The sequence below is a fragment of the Rhinopithecus roxellana genome, chromosome 2, assembly GCF_007565055.1.
Source record: "Rhinopithecus roxellana isolate Shanxi Qingling chromosome 2, ASM756505v1, whole genome shotgun sequence".
Classification (NCBI taxonomy): domain Eukaryota; kingdom Metazoa; phylum Chordata; class Mammalia; order Primates; family Cercopithecidae; genus Rhinopithecus; species Rhinopithecus roxellana.
The window spans coordinates 169,605,940-169,620,842 of NC_044550.1; the positions used below are offsets into that span (position 1 = coordinate 169,605,940).

The following is a 14,903-nucleotide window of genomic DNA, read 5'->3' on the forward strand; positions in this document are numbered from 1 at the left end:
CTGGTATTACAGGTGTGTGCCACAATGCCTGGCTACTTTTTCTTTTTTTTGAGACGGAGTCTTGCTCTGTTGCCCTGTTGCCCAGGCTGGAGTACAATGGTGCGACCTCGGCTCACTGCAACCTCTGCCTCCTGGGTTCAAGTGATTCTCCTGCCGCGGCCTCCTGAGCAGCTGGGATTACAGGTGCCCACCACCACGCCCAGCTAATTTTTGTATTTGTAGTAGAGACAGGGTTTCACCATGTTTATCAGGATGGTCTCGAACTCTTGACCTCAGGTGATCCACCTGCCTTGGCCTCCCAAAATGCTGGGATTATAGGCATGAGCCACCATGCCCAGCCAGAGTTGGTGCAGTTTCTTAACTCCTCTGAGTCTCTACTTTCTGAACTGCTAAAAAGAAGTCAATGACCCTACCCTCTTAGACCAGTGGATCAAATAGAATAACGCAGAGCATCACTTGACAGCATGCCTGTGCCCAGCTCATAGGAGGTATTTGCTCCCCTCCTCTTTAGCTTTCAAGCATAATAAACCTTTGGACTTTCCCTCTATCACTCCACCCATTCAAAGATAATTTCTTGTTTCAATATATCCTGAAGGCACATGTTTCTTTGGTCTCAGCTGAGAACCAATTTTTTTTCCTTTTTTTGAGACAGAGTCTCACTCTGTCGCCCAGGCTGGAGTGTAGTGACATGATCTTGGCTCACTGCAACCTCTGCCTCCTGCATTCAAGCAATTCTCCTGCCTCAGCCTCTTGAGTAGCTGGGATTACAGGCAAGTGCCACCATATCCAGCTAATTTTTGTATTTTTAGTAGAGACGGGGTTTCATCATGTTGGCCAGGCTGGTCTTGAACTCCTGACTTCATGATCCACCCGCCTCGGCCTCCCAAAGTGCTGGGATTACAGGCATGAGCCACCACTCCCGGCCTGGCTGAGAACCAATTGTAAGCCACCACACAGAGTTGCAAAACCATAAAACAATTAGCAATAACTCTGCTATCAAACAATTAATTACCAGGGTGTGTAAATATGTCCCCAAGGCTCCAACTTACAGATTAGTAAGAGTTTTGAAGCTTGCCATTTTTCAAAGGCTTATACAGAATAGTTTCCTGCAAACTCAAGTGGCTGGGAAGCCCAACTGAAGGTTACTTCTACCCGAAGGCCACGTCAGCAGAAAGTGGCCAATAGGTCTTAGGCCTGAAAAAGCTCAGACTGAATTTCAGGAATGACATCTGAAACTGCTGGTTTCTCACAAGGAATAAAAGCTATCTGGGAAGCTGGAGAAGCAGCTTACTGTCTGGGGCAGGGACTTGCAAATGGGTAAGTAGATATCTGGGGAGATTAAGAGCCCAGTGCCGGCCGGGCACGGTGGCTCACTCCTGTAATCCCAGCACTTTGGGAGGCAGAGGTAGCAGATCACTTGAGGTCAGGAGTTTGAGACCAGCCTGGCTAACCTGGTGAAACCCTGTCCCTAGTAAAAACACAAAAAGATTAGCTGGGCATGGTGGCATGTGACTATAATTCCAGCTTTACGAGAGGCTGAGGCAGGAGAATTGCTTGAACCCAGAAGGGGGATGCAATGAGCCGAGCCTGTGTCACTACACTCTAGCCTGGACAACAGAGTGATACTGTGTCTCAAAAAAAAAAAAAAAAAAAAAAAAGAGTGAGTACAATATTGATTGGGATGGTCTTCAGGCATGGAGCTCAGGTGTTCTGTTTTTCAGACTTTGGCCCAACACATGACCACAGTAGAAGTCAACAAGTCTGAGCTCTTGGAACTGTCTGAAGTTGCTTACTGGTTGGATTGCAGGGCCTTCAGTTCTTTCTTCATTTCTCTGCCAGCTAAGATTTTCCAGATCAGCAGTAGGAATATCAGAAGGTCCCTCTTTCCTGTTTTGACTGAGATAACTCACCAAGGAATCTTTGGATTTCCCCAACATGAAACATTTCAATCAAACCTGAAGAGAAATTGAGATGTTTGAGAGATTAAAAGAGGACTTAAGATGTCTTGGTTCCGTTCAATTTCTCTTAAGGGTCAACTCTTAATCATAAAGCAAATATGTTAGTATTTTGTAATATATTAGTATTACGTCATTTCTCCACACTTACAACCTTTAAGAAGAAGGACTGAAGATAAGTTAAATGGTTTCTATTTACTCTAACTCAATAATACAGAGTCTGACTAGAAAGTAATCAAAGTGACTTTTAGAATAAACACTCCAGGCAGGTCGCAGTGGCTCACGCCTATAATCCCAGCACTTTGGGAGGCTGAGGCAGGCAGATCACCTGAGGTCAGGAGTTTGAGACCAGCCTGGCCAACATGGTGAAACCCTGTCTCTATTAAAAATACAAAAATTAGCCAAGTGTGGTGGCACATGCCTGTAATCCCAGCTACTCGGGAGGCTGAGGCAGGAGAATCACTTGAACCCAGGAGGCAGAGGTTGCAGTGAGCCGAGATGGTGCCGTTGCACTCCAACCTGGGTGACAGAGTGAGACTCCATCTCCAAAAAAAAAAAAAAAAGAGAATAAACACTCCCAAACTCTCATAATAGAGCAAGTAATGGCTTTGGAGTGGATGCCTTCAGAGCACATGTACCAATCTGGAAAGTTGTTTTAGCTCAAAACACATTCTGCAGCCCCCTCCGTCAAGATCGCCTTCAAGGCTAATTTACAACACACAAGTGAAAATCTACTTTTGATTCCACATAGAGTTATATGGCTTGTCTACTCCATATTAATCCCTAGATTTGGCCACAGGTGGTTTGTGTCTGTTTCTGAAAATCAAATCTACCTCCAAAGGACGAAAATTTATCATTCCCCCAAAGACATATGGAAATTTAAAAATGCAATGCAGGCTCTGAAGGTAATTCTCAAGCACCGCTGCTAAAGTGTGAACAATAGAAGCATTGTTTGAAAGTCAAGGTTTCCCAGGTGGTGACTTTGAAGACCACACACTTCATGTGTATGCACTGGGTCACAAAATGCCAGACCTAGAAGAGGCCTTGAAGACAGGAGCAGGGACTAGGTGGACAGGATCCTTAGACTTTATGTCCCAGGTCCCTCACTCTCCTCATCCTCATCCCAGCCTTGCATCAACATTTTCTAGCGCACATTTAAGCCGCCTCCCTCCACCCCATCCCATTCATGGCTTTGTTAAGAGCATCAATCATGTTATTTTATATCACATCTCATGAATGTGGTTCTAAACAATGATAATAGGAGTTGAAAGAGAAAACCAGCTTGCAGGTTTATGTTGGATTTAGTGCCTTCCACAGCCTAGTAAGATGCTCAATAATGTTGACAAAATGAACTTGAGATGTGATACTAAGAAATATATTTTAGCTATGGAATATATCATCACTGTTATCAGTGCCAGTGCTCACCACTGCATTGCAGACTGTGGTGGGAATTACAAATGCCATGCTATTAAACCACCTCAGATAGATGTCTGGTGAATTTTTTTAAAGCTTCAACTATTTCTGGTATTGATTTTCCCGAATAAGGGGCTATTACCAAGAACTGTAAAGTACTCTGCTCAGTAGATAACCATTAAAATCTAATCCCTGCCAAGTCACAGAGAGAAGAGATGGGAAAATGTGCTTTGTCAGAGGCTGGTGGAAGTCAGCTGCAGGAATAATTTGGGGGCAAACCTTAGGAAGAGTTCGAGTTACCAAAAGCAAAATCATCAGCCGCATGCAACAGTGAATTGGCCATCCTAGAAGTATTCCAATAGAGGTCAGATGACCCCTTTTTGGGAGATAGTGTCTATAGAGGGGCTTCTACAATAAGCTACAGAGCTCCTTGGTCCCCCTCAGAGGCTGAGTTTTTAGGATTCTATAACATGGATTACAAGATAAGGATCTATATGATACAGACATCAACACATTCCTTGACTAAATCATTATCCTCTTTTATTCTGTTTTGATAGAACAATTTTTCTTTAGCTTCTTTCTTTCCTTCCTTCCTTCCTTTTTTTTTGAGACAGGGTCTTGCTCTGTTGTCCAGGCTGGCATGCAGTGGTACAATCTTGGTTCACTGCAACCTCTGCCTCCCAGGTTCAAGCAATTCTCATGCCTCAGTCTCCCAAGTAGCTAAGACTGCAGACACGCACCACCATGCCTGGCTAATTTTTGAATATTTTGTAGAGATTGGGTTTCACTAATTGGCCAGGCTGGTCTTGAACTCCTGACCTCAGGTAATCTGCCTGCCTTGGCCTCCCAGAGTGTTGGAATTACAGGTGTGAGCCACTGCACCCAGCAGCTTTTTTTTTTTTCAATCAAAGCTCTAATCCCGTTCACTAAAAGGAGTCCTTCTGATTAACCAAGTGAGGTATTGACTTCATACCCACTTCCCAACTCAATCAGAACAGTCTTTGCCTTTTCTTCAGGATTTCTAAACAGCAATAGACATTCACAGGGAAGGAAATGAGCATCTTGTTAAATCTTCACAAATACTCCGATAAGCAAAAATTCAAGTCCATGTTATGCAAACAAGGAAACTGTGGATGAAGGAGGTCTCAAGATCTCATAGCTAGCAAAAGCTAGAGTGGGCACTCCTATGCAGGCCAGCATGGTTTCCAAGTACCTGCTCTTTCCATTATACCAGGATGTCCCCTGTGTCCACTGTGTGTATAAACACTGCACTGAGTCATCCAATCCACATATTGTTATTTCAGTTTTTATCGATGCATAGACACTCTTCACAATATGATTCTTTTGTATTTTTTATTTTTCTGAGACAGAATTTCGCCCCTGTTGCCCAGGCTGGAGTGCAATGGCGTGATCTCAGCTCACTGCAACCTCCTCTTCTCAGGTTCAAGCGATTCTCCTGCCTCAGCCTCCTGAGTAGCTGGGATTACAGGCATGCGCCACCACGCCCAGTTAATTTTTGTACTTTTAGTAGAGACGGGGTTTCACCTTGTTGGTCAGGGTGGTCTGAAACTGCTGACCCCATGTGACCCACCCATCTCAGTCTCCCAAAGTGGTGGGATTACAGGCATGAGCCACTGCGCCCGGCACACAATACAATTCTATGCTAGCCATGAAAGGTCATCTAGTGGTAGCATTATGCCGAGCAAGGCTCTGGGAGCTTACTTTAACAAACTCGTGGTTCACTAGCAGTAAGTACTGTTGTCATCTCCATTTCTAAAATACGAAAAATTAGCCAGGCGTGCCAGCATGCACCTGTAATCCCAGCTGCTTGGAGGCTGAGACAGGAGAATCGCTTGAACCTGGGAGGCAGACATTGCTGTGAGCCGAGATCGTGCCATTGCACTCCAGCCTGGGCGACAGAGCAAGATTCCATCTAAAAAAACAAAAACAACAACAACAAAAAACTGAGGCTTAGGGAGTTTAGGTGACTTGCACAAGTCACATGGCTAGTGAGTAGTAAAAAGAGGGTTTGAGCCAGGTGTAATGGCTCACACCTGTAATCCCAACACCTTGGGAGACCAAGGCGGGAGAGTGCTTGAGCCCAGGCTGTGTTAGTGCCACTGCACTCCAGGCTGGGTGACAGAGCAAGAGCCTGTCTCAAACAAAACAAAACAAAACAAAACAAAAACAAAAAGAGGGTTTGAACCCAGACGTTCTGTCATCCGTATCCTTCTCTGCCTTAACCACTAAACGATACTGCCTCTACCCTACTTGAGGAGGAAGAGTCACTTTGCATTTTAATAAAGCATCCACATTATTAACATAGTGTCATATTCATAACAGAAAATTAATAAATATGCTATGAATTGTTAACGGGGGGAGACGATCATGGAAAGGAGGAAATAACTAATTACTAGGTGGGCAGGTAGTCAGAATGGTCTGGTGGACTGTCAGAGATCAAAGATGTTTGGCTGGGCAAAGTGGCTCACACCTGTAATCCCAGCACTTTGGGAGGCTGAGGCAGGCAGATCACCTGAGGTCAGGAGTTCAAGACCAGCCTGGCCAACATAGTGAAACCCTGTACTACTAAAAACACAAAAATTAACCGGGTGTGGTAGCACACACCTGTAATCCAAGCTACTGGGGAGGCTGAAGCAAAAGAATTGCTTGAACCTGGGAAGCCAAGGTTGCAGTGAGCTGATATCACGCCCTTGTACTCCAGCCTGGGTGATAAGAGCCAAATGCCGTTTCAAAACAAACAAACAAACAGACAAACAAAAAACCAACTGCAGAGTCAAAAGCCTTTGAGAGAAAGCTGTGGTTATCCAAATGCAGTGTTGCCTTCTTGTTCCAGAAAACTGAACTGAGGGGCTGGAAAGAGGGAAGAACTCCTGGGCACCCTCTCAGATCTGAAAAACTGGCCCTGCCTGTTTGATCTAACGCCTTTGACAGGTTAAATCAGCTCCTTTGGCTCTCCAAGCATTCATTCAACAACAATTAAAAAAAAGATTTTGAGACAAGTTCCAGCTCTGACTCTCAGGCTGGAGTTTAGTGGCACCGTCATGGCTCACTGCAGCCTCAACCGACTGGGCTCAAATGATCCTCCCACCTCAGCCTCCCAAAGTGCTAGAATTACAGGCATGCGCCACCACGTCCGGACATTCAACAAATATTTGCTGAGAGATAACTCCATGCCAGGCACTGGGAACAAGCAAAGGCCCAAATACAGCCCCTGCCTCATGGAGCTTACATCAGAGGAGTCATGAGTAGAATATGATACCTCAGGTGAGGCTAATTGCTATGAAGGTAAACAAAGCCATACTGAGAGTAACAGGAGAGGAGTGCGTTTTAAATAGAGTACTCAGGTCAGGTGCAGTGGCTCGTGCTTGTAATCCCAGCACCTTGGGAGGCCGAGGCGTGCAGATCACTTGAGGTCAAAAGTTCGAGACCGGCCTGGACAACATGGCAAAATCACGGTGGCACGTGCCTGTAGTTCCAGCTACTAAAGAGGCTGAGGTGAGACAATCGCTTGAGGCCAGGCACAGTGGCTAACGCCTGCAATCCCAGCACTTTCGGAGGCTGAGGCAGGCGAATCACGAGGTCAGGAGTTTGAGACCAGCCTGGCCAACATGGTGAAACCCCGTCTCTACTAAAAATACAAAAATTAGCCGGGTGTGATGGTGCATGCCTGTAATCCCAGCTATTCAGGACACTGAGGCAGGAGAATCACTTGAACCCGGGAGGCGGAGGTTACAGTGAGCCAAGATCGCGCCATTGCACTCCAGCCCAGCTGACAGAGTGAGACTCTGTCTCAAAAAAAAAAAAAAAAAAAAAGAGAGAGAGAGAAACACATCATTAGGCAATTTCGTCATTGTGTGATCATCCTAGAGTGTACTTTCACAAACCTAGATGGCGTAGCCTGCTACACACCTAGGATATATGGTACAGCTACAAACCCATACAGCACGTGACTGTACTGAATACTGTAGGCAACTGTAACACAATCAGAAGTATTTATGTATCTAAACAAAGGCAGTCGTAACACAATGGGAAGTATTTGTGTATCTAAACATAGAAAAGGTACTGTGAAAATACAGTATTATAATCTTATGGGACCACAATCATATATGCAGTCCATTGTTGACATGACTATATATATTTCACTTACTTGGAAAATTGTAATATATATATTTTTTCACTGAACTTAAAAAATATATATTTTATTAAAATACATATTTTATATATACTTTCATATGAAAAAAGGTGTATATTTCACTTACTTGAAAAGACATCAAACGAAGCAATTAAGAATTTTTTTTAATTTAATTTTTATTTTATTTATTTATTTATTTATTTTTTTTGAGACGGAGTCTCGCTCTGTTGCCCGGGCTGGAGTGCAGTGGCGCGATCTCAGTTCACTGCAAGCTCCGCCTCCCAGGTTCCCGCCATTCTCCTGCCTCAGCCTCCCGAGTAGCTGGGACTACAGGCGCCCGCCACCTTGCCCGGCTAGTTTTTTATGTTTTTAGTAGAGACGGGGTTTCACTGTGTTAGCCAGGATGGTCTCAATCTCCTGACCTCGTGATCCACCCGTCTCGGCCTCCCAAAGTGCTGGGATTACAGGCTTGAGCCACCGCGCCCGGCCAGCAATTAAGAATTTAAGGCCAGGTGTGGTGGCTCATACCTGTAATCCCAGCACTTGGGAGGCCGAGGCAGGTGGATCACCTGAGGTCAGAAGTTCAAGACCAGTCTAGCCAACATAGTGAAATCCTGTTACTACTAAAAACACAAAATTAGCCTGGCATGGTGGCACACGCCTGTAGTCCCAGCTACTTGGGAGGCTGAGGCAAGAGAATCGCTTGAACCTGGAAGGTGGAGGTTGCAGTGAGCTGAGATCACGCCACTGCACTCCAGCCTGGGCAACAGAGCAAGACTCTGTCTCAAAAAATAAATTTAAAAAGAAAAAGAATTTAAGAACTGGGTTCTTGAGTCAGGCAGCCAACCTTTCGCCTGAATCTTTCCTACTGTCTCTCTGTGTGGCTTAGGTAGAAATATATTCCTTTATTTTTATTTTATCTTTTTTTTTCCTGCCACCCATTCTTTGCAGAAACATATTCCTTTAACACTCCATTTTTGAGTTTGTAAAATGGAACTAACAAGAGTGCTAGCCAGGCACGGTGCCTCCACCTGTAATCCCAGCACTTTGGGAGGCCAAGGCAGGAGGATCACTTGAGGTCAGGAGTTTCAGACCAGCCCGGCCAACATGGTGAGACCCCGTCTCTACTAAAAATACAAAATTTAGCCAGGTGTGGTGGCAGGCACCTGTAATCCCAGCTACTCGGGAGGCTGAGGCAGGAGAATCACTTGAACCTGGGAGGCAGAGGCTACAGTGAGCCGAAATCATGCCACTGCACTCTAGCCTGGGTGATAGAGCCAGACTGTCTTAAAAAAAAAAAAAAAGAAAGAAAGAAAGAAAAGAAAAGTGCCTATGGAATGAGGTTATCAGGTTGCTGTAAGCATGCACAGAACAGCTGCTCAATAAATGGTAGCTACTATATTATTATCACTATTATTAATATTAAATACCTACTCTCTGTCCAACATTTTGCATATATTACCTCTATTCATTACCAAGAACCATGAAAGATAAAATTATTATCCTGAAATACAGATGGAAAAAAATCCCTCAGCTGGAGAGGTTGAGGAATTTGCCCAAGGGGAAGGGACAGCTCTCAGGAAAATCCTTCAATGGCCCTAGGTTCCCATGACCACACCCACTGAGACTGCCTTCTCCAGGGAGCATATGTGAGTAACAGCCTGTGGCTTCCGTTGTCTTTTCTTGCCGGCACACGCTGCATTACGACTCTCTCTTTGTTTAGAAATCAGTCTCCTTGATTTGCACTTGGTATCAGGGTTCTTTCTTTGTTTAGAAATCACTGTGCTTTGATTAGTTTGTTTCTATTAAAGAACAAGAAATCCTTCGTCCTCGAGGTCCAAATGACATAAGAGTTGTGACTGCATGGCCCCAGGCACCACAATTTCTGCCCCATGATGGTAATAAAAGGAGTTGGGACCTCTGCCCTGTCAGAGCAGTAACCCACTGGGTCTTGGCAGGAGGGCCAGGCCCCACTCTGTCTTCATCCCAGACATTGAGAGTAGTGGCAGGTGGAAGGTGCCTCAATAGGAAGGATGAAAGCAGCAAAACTGCTATTTGCATATGAGAAGGAATAAAAGACAAGGGAAACCCCTTTTCTTTTCTTTTTGTTTTTTTTTTGAGATAGCGTCTTGCTCTGTCGCCTAGGCTGGAGTGAAGTGGCATGATCTCAGCTTACTGCAGCCTCCACCTCCTGGGTTCAAGTGATTCTCCTGGCTCAGCCTCCCGAGTAGCTCGGATTACAGGTGCAGCCACCACTCCTGGCTAATCTTTGTATTTTTGTAGAGACAGGGTTTCACCATGTTGGCCAGGCTGGTCTCGAACTCCTCACCTCAACTGATCCGCCCACCTCAGGTTCCCAAAGTGCTGGGATTACAGGGGCGAGCCACCACACCTGGTGGGAAACCCTTTCTCTATCTTTTGGGGCCATCTCCTTGAAATGAAACGAATTAAGGGAGGGTGTGGCCCCAAGGGGAGAGAACCCCAGTTTGACAGAGCCTGGAGTGTCAAGGTTCCACCATTATGACACATGGAGTCAGGACACCAGGCCAGGGTTCTTGGGCCTCTTAGTACCATACTTCACTGCCACCTAATCTTGAGATTCTGGAATAGTGTCCTGTAAAAGATGAGCCACATTCAAACAACAATCTGAACCCAACCCAAGCTCTTGTATACTCTTAACTACTACGAGATCAATAACTTTCACAATTCTCTCATTCTAAACATGAAATAATTTTCTCACTGGACAAACAGCCATTCACCTGTTCCTTTGTTCACTCAGTAAATATGCATAGGATCGTATGATGTGTCAGGCATGGTTCTCAGTGCAGGGACTATAACAGTGGACACCACAGACAGAAATCCCTGCCCCATGGGGCCCATGTGCCGTCAGGAAGAGACCAACGATAATAAATACACAAATAAGTAAGTTATATTGGATATTGGAGATAACAAGAGATAAGAATTGAAAAGGAGAGAGAGAAAAAAAAGGTGGAATGAATCCAGGCTTGGTGGCACATGCCTGTCGTCCCAGCAACTACTAGAAAGGCTGACGTGGGAGAATTGCTGGAGGCCAAGAGTTCAAGACAAGCCTGGGCAAGTAGCAAGATCCCATCTCTACTTTTTTTTTTTTTTTTTTTTTTTGAGAAAGAGTCTCACTCTATAGCCCAGGCTGGAGTAAAGTGGTGTGATCATGGCTCACTGCAACCTCCGCCCCCCGAGTTCAAGCGATTCTCCTGCCTCAGCCTCCTGAGTAGCTGGGATTATAGGTATGCACCACCACGCCCGGCTAATTTTTGTACTTTTAGTAGAGATAGGGTTTCAGCATGTTGGCAAGGCTGGTCTTGAACTCCTGACCTCAGGTGATCCACCCACCTCGGCCTCCCAAAGTGCTAGGATTATAGGTGTAAGCCACCATGCCCAGTCCCCTGTCTCTATTTTTTAGGATATGGGGGATGAAAGGGATTGAGGATACAGTGGTAGCTGATGTTTTCAGGAGAGAAGTTGGTATTGGCCACTTGGAGAGGGAACATTTAGATCTGGAGACTGTAAGGGAGTCAGCCATGTGCACACCAGGGAAAAGACTCAAGTAGACTTACGAAAACTGGGCGTGTGACTCACATTTTGTAAGTCTGATCCTACTTTTCCACCGTGTTACATAATAACTGAAGAGATATATTCCCAAAGAGGGAGAAATGATTCAAAGAGTAATAAAATAGAAATCATCATTGATGCAGGGAATATGGGAACATATGTTTTAAAGCTAAGTGACAGCATTTAACTAAAATCTAAACCATAATTCTTAATCAGTCCCTCCTGAAAATGCCTTGCTAAAGAGATGTGCACACAGTAGCAACTGAGGAGACATTCAAAGCTAAATGCTCTTCTTTCAGGAAGAACTTGGGGCTTGTTTTTCTTTTGCAAAAGGAACTTTTCAGAAATGTCTTGCAGGTGCCTCTCCCAAACAATGAAAAGGACACAACCTCTCACCCGTGGTTCCCTTGGCTGAGTCTAAACCACGGGCACACAGTTAGGCAAATCCAAACTAAGGAACACTGTGAAAAACAACTGGCCTGAACTCTTAAAAAATGTTCATGTCATAAAAGATATAGATAGATAGATAGATAGATAGATAGATAGATAGATAGATAGGCTGGGAGAACTGTTCAAGAATAAAGGAAGCTAAAATGACATAAATCACACAACAAAATACAATGCCTGATCCTTCATTGGATATGCTGAATTAACGTTTTTCTTGAAAAACCTAAACAGCTATAAAAGACATCATTGAAACAACTGGAGAAAAGTGATTATGGACTATATGTTATTTTTATTTATTTATTTATTTTTTGAGACAGAGTCTCGCTCTGTCTCCAGGCTGGAGTGCAGAGGCATGATCTCAGCTCACTGCAGCCACCACCTCCCAGGTTTAAGTGATCTCAAGCCTCAGCCTCCCAAGTAGCTGGAATTACAGGTGTTCACCACCATGCCCGGCTAAATTTTGTATTTTTAATAGAGACAGCATTTCACCATGTTGGCCAGGCTGGTCTTCAACTCCTGGCCTCAAGTGCTCTGCCCACCTCGGCTTCCCAAAGTGCCACTATATGTTAAATAATAGCATCTAATGATTACCAAATTTACTGAGTAACAATTTATCGTGTTTCTGAGGGAGAATGCCTCTGTTGTTAGGAGATGCATGCTGAAGTGTTTAGGGAGATAGTCTTATGATTTCTGTAGGTTATTCTCAAAAGGCTCAGCAAAACCAAACAAACATAAATAAACAAGAGTGTATACATGTACAAAGAGAGAGAGAGAAGAAACCTGGCAAAAAATGTTAAATGGTAAATTTAGGAGAAGAGTATAGAGGCATTCATCATCCTATTCTTGCAATTTATTTGAAGATGTAAACTTCTCATTAAAATTTTTTGAGACAGGATCTGTCTTTGTTGCCTGTGGCTGAAGTGCAGCGGCACTATTTGTAACTCACTGCAGCCTCAAACTCCTGAGCTCAAGCCATCCTCCTGCCTCAGCCTCCTGAGTAGCTGGGACCAAAGGCACATGCCATTTTTCTTTTAAAGTTGGGGAGAAGGAATCCTTCAACCAGTCTTCACTCTGTCTAGACTTCCTTGCAGTGGTTTTTCTCACTGTATGACTTTATTGCTGCCTTATATCCATTTTTTTTTTTTTTTTCCTTTTTGAGATGGAGTTTCACTCTGTCACCCAGGCTGGAGTGCAATGGCATAATCTCTGCTCACTACAACTTCTGCCTCCCAGGTTCTAGCGATTCTCTCACCTCAGCCTCCTGCGTAGCTGGGATCACAGGCACACACCACCATACCTGGCTAATTTTTGAATTTTTTTTTATTAGAGATGGGGTTTCACCATGTTGGCCAGGCTGGTCTTGAACTCCTGGCCTCAAGTGATCCATCCGCTCATCTCGGCCTTCCAAATTGCTGGGATTATAGGTGTGAGTCATAGCACCTGGCCTGCCTTACATCCTTTTTGCAATAAGGATTGTGGGGCATAAATAATTTAAAAATAGCAGCTTCTTTCCAGACATTTATTTATTTATTTTATTTTATTTGGTCTTTCCAGACATTTTTAGTAGCGAACATGTGATTTAAAAAAAAAAAAAAATTAGCCGCCTTGCCATTTAAAGTAAAAATACCTACTATAAAAAAGACACAGCTATAGGACAGGCACAGTGGCTAACGCCTGTAATCCCAGCACTTTGAGAGGCTGTGGCGAGTGGATCCCTTGAAGTCAGGAGTTCAAGACCAGACTGGCCAACATGGCGAAACCTCGTCTCTACTAAAAATACAAAATTAGCTGGGCGTGGTGGCGCATGCCTGTAATCCCAGCTACTCGGGAGGTTGAGGCAGGAGAATCGCTTGAACCCGGGAGGTGGAGGCTGCAGTGAGCCAAGATTGTGCCACTTCATCCAGCCTGGGTGACAGACTGAGACTCTGCCAAAAAAAAAGGATACAGCTACAGAGGCAAACACCAGGACAGTGGCTGCCAAGGATTGGGATGGGGAAGAGATTGACTACAAAGGGGCGTGAGGGAACTTTAGGGGGAATGATGAAATATTATCTATCTATTATCTATCGCAATTGTGGTGATAGTGGTACAGCTTACATTTGTTAAAACTTTAGACGTGTTTAAAACTAAGAAATGCAAATTTTACTGTGGCAAATTATGCCTCAGTAAACCCGACTTCAACATACACACACACACACACACACACACAACAACAACAACAACCACTGTTTCTCAACAGATTGAGAAGAGTCTGTATTAGAAACTTGTTCTAGGCCGGGTATAGTGGCTCACATCTGTAATCTCAGAACTTTGGGAGATCAAGTTGGGAGCACTGCTTGAGGCTAGGAGTTGGAGACCAGACCGGGAAACATAGTGAGACCCCGTCTCTAAAAAAATTAAGAAATTAGCCAGGCATGGTTCTAGCTACTCAAGAGGCTGGGATCACTTCAGCCCAAGAAGTCTAAGGCTTCAGTGAGCTGTGATTGTGCCACTACACTCCATCCTGGGTAACAGAGTGAGATTCCGTTGCTTAAGGAAAAAACAGAAACAAAAACAAACAAAAAAGTTGTTCTCAACGAAGCCTTACAATTGGTACTCTCCTTAAAAGGCAGAGGAAAGAAGATAGAAGTTTTTAACAGCAAAAGCATTTTCTGAATGTTTGAAAAATGCACACAGCATAAGCTCTTCATTGTCTGGGGCTGTTTGGAAGTCTAAATTAGTAGATTAAATCTCAACTCTCTGCAGCAGACAGGAGGCACTTTCAGGTCCCTATCGTAAGCTCAACTGGACTCCATTGATCGGGTTAAGACCCTTTAGGGATCTGCTGTATGGAAGAAATGGAACAGTTTTATTTACCAAATCAATATGTTGGTATGCAAATGAGGGTCTCTGGGGTGGTGAAAAACAGATTACTCTCAGAAAGATCAAAAACTTCATCTGCAACATCTTCTGGACCATTAGGCATTGCACACTTATAAAACAGGCTGGATTCAAGTCCACGCCTCTCCCCCAGGGCTAGGCATGTAGAATACTCAAGCCAGTAACTTATAGTCAATGTCTTTGTTCAAAGCCGGAACGCTTGGTTCTGCATTGCAGGAACAGTGAAGACAGCATCTCCTTCCTCTGAAGATTCTGTTCGGAATGGATAAAGTTTCAGCATTCTCCCTGGATGGGGCAGCTTAGCAGGTGAGTTCCTGACATTTCTGAGTAGACATGGGACTCCTCCTTCCTCCAGTCCTAAACTGCACACCAACTTCACTGGTCAGAGAAGCAGGCACCACACCCCACACCTTTGCATCCAGGTGACAAACAGCCAGCACTTCTTCTAGGTGAGTTGAAGTGTT

The 14,903-nt window shown here is 44.4% G+C and overlaps 1 long non-coding RNA gene across 1 annotated transcript in view; it reads left to right on the forward strand.

Annotated features, from left to right (window-relative positions):
- Positions 1-1,070: 1,070 nt before the first annotated feature.
- The window catches only part of LOC115892524, a 38,519-nt gene continuing 24,686 nt past the window's right edge, over positions 1,071-14,903 (forward strand). Inside the window, exons 1-2 of the long non-coding RNA XR_004052401.1 lie at positions 1,071-1,317; positions 14,656-14,745. This is a non-coding gene — a long non-coding RNA (uncharacterized LOC115892524). The remainder of the gene's footprint in view (positions 1,318-14,655; positions 14,746-14,903) is intronic.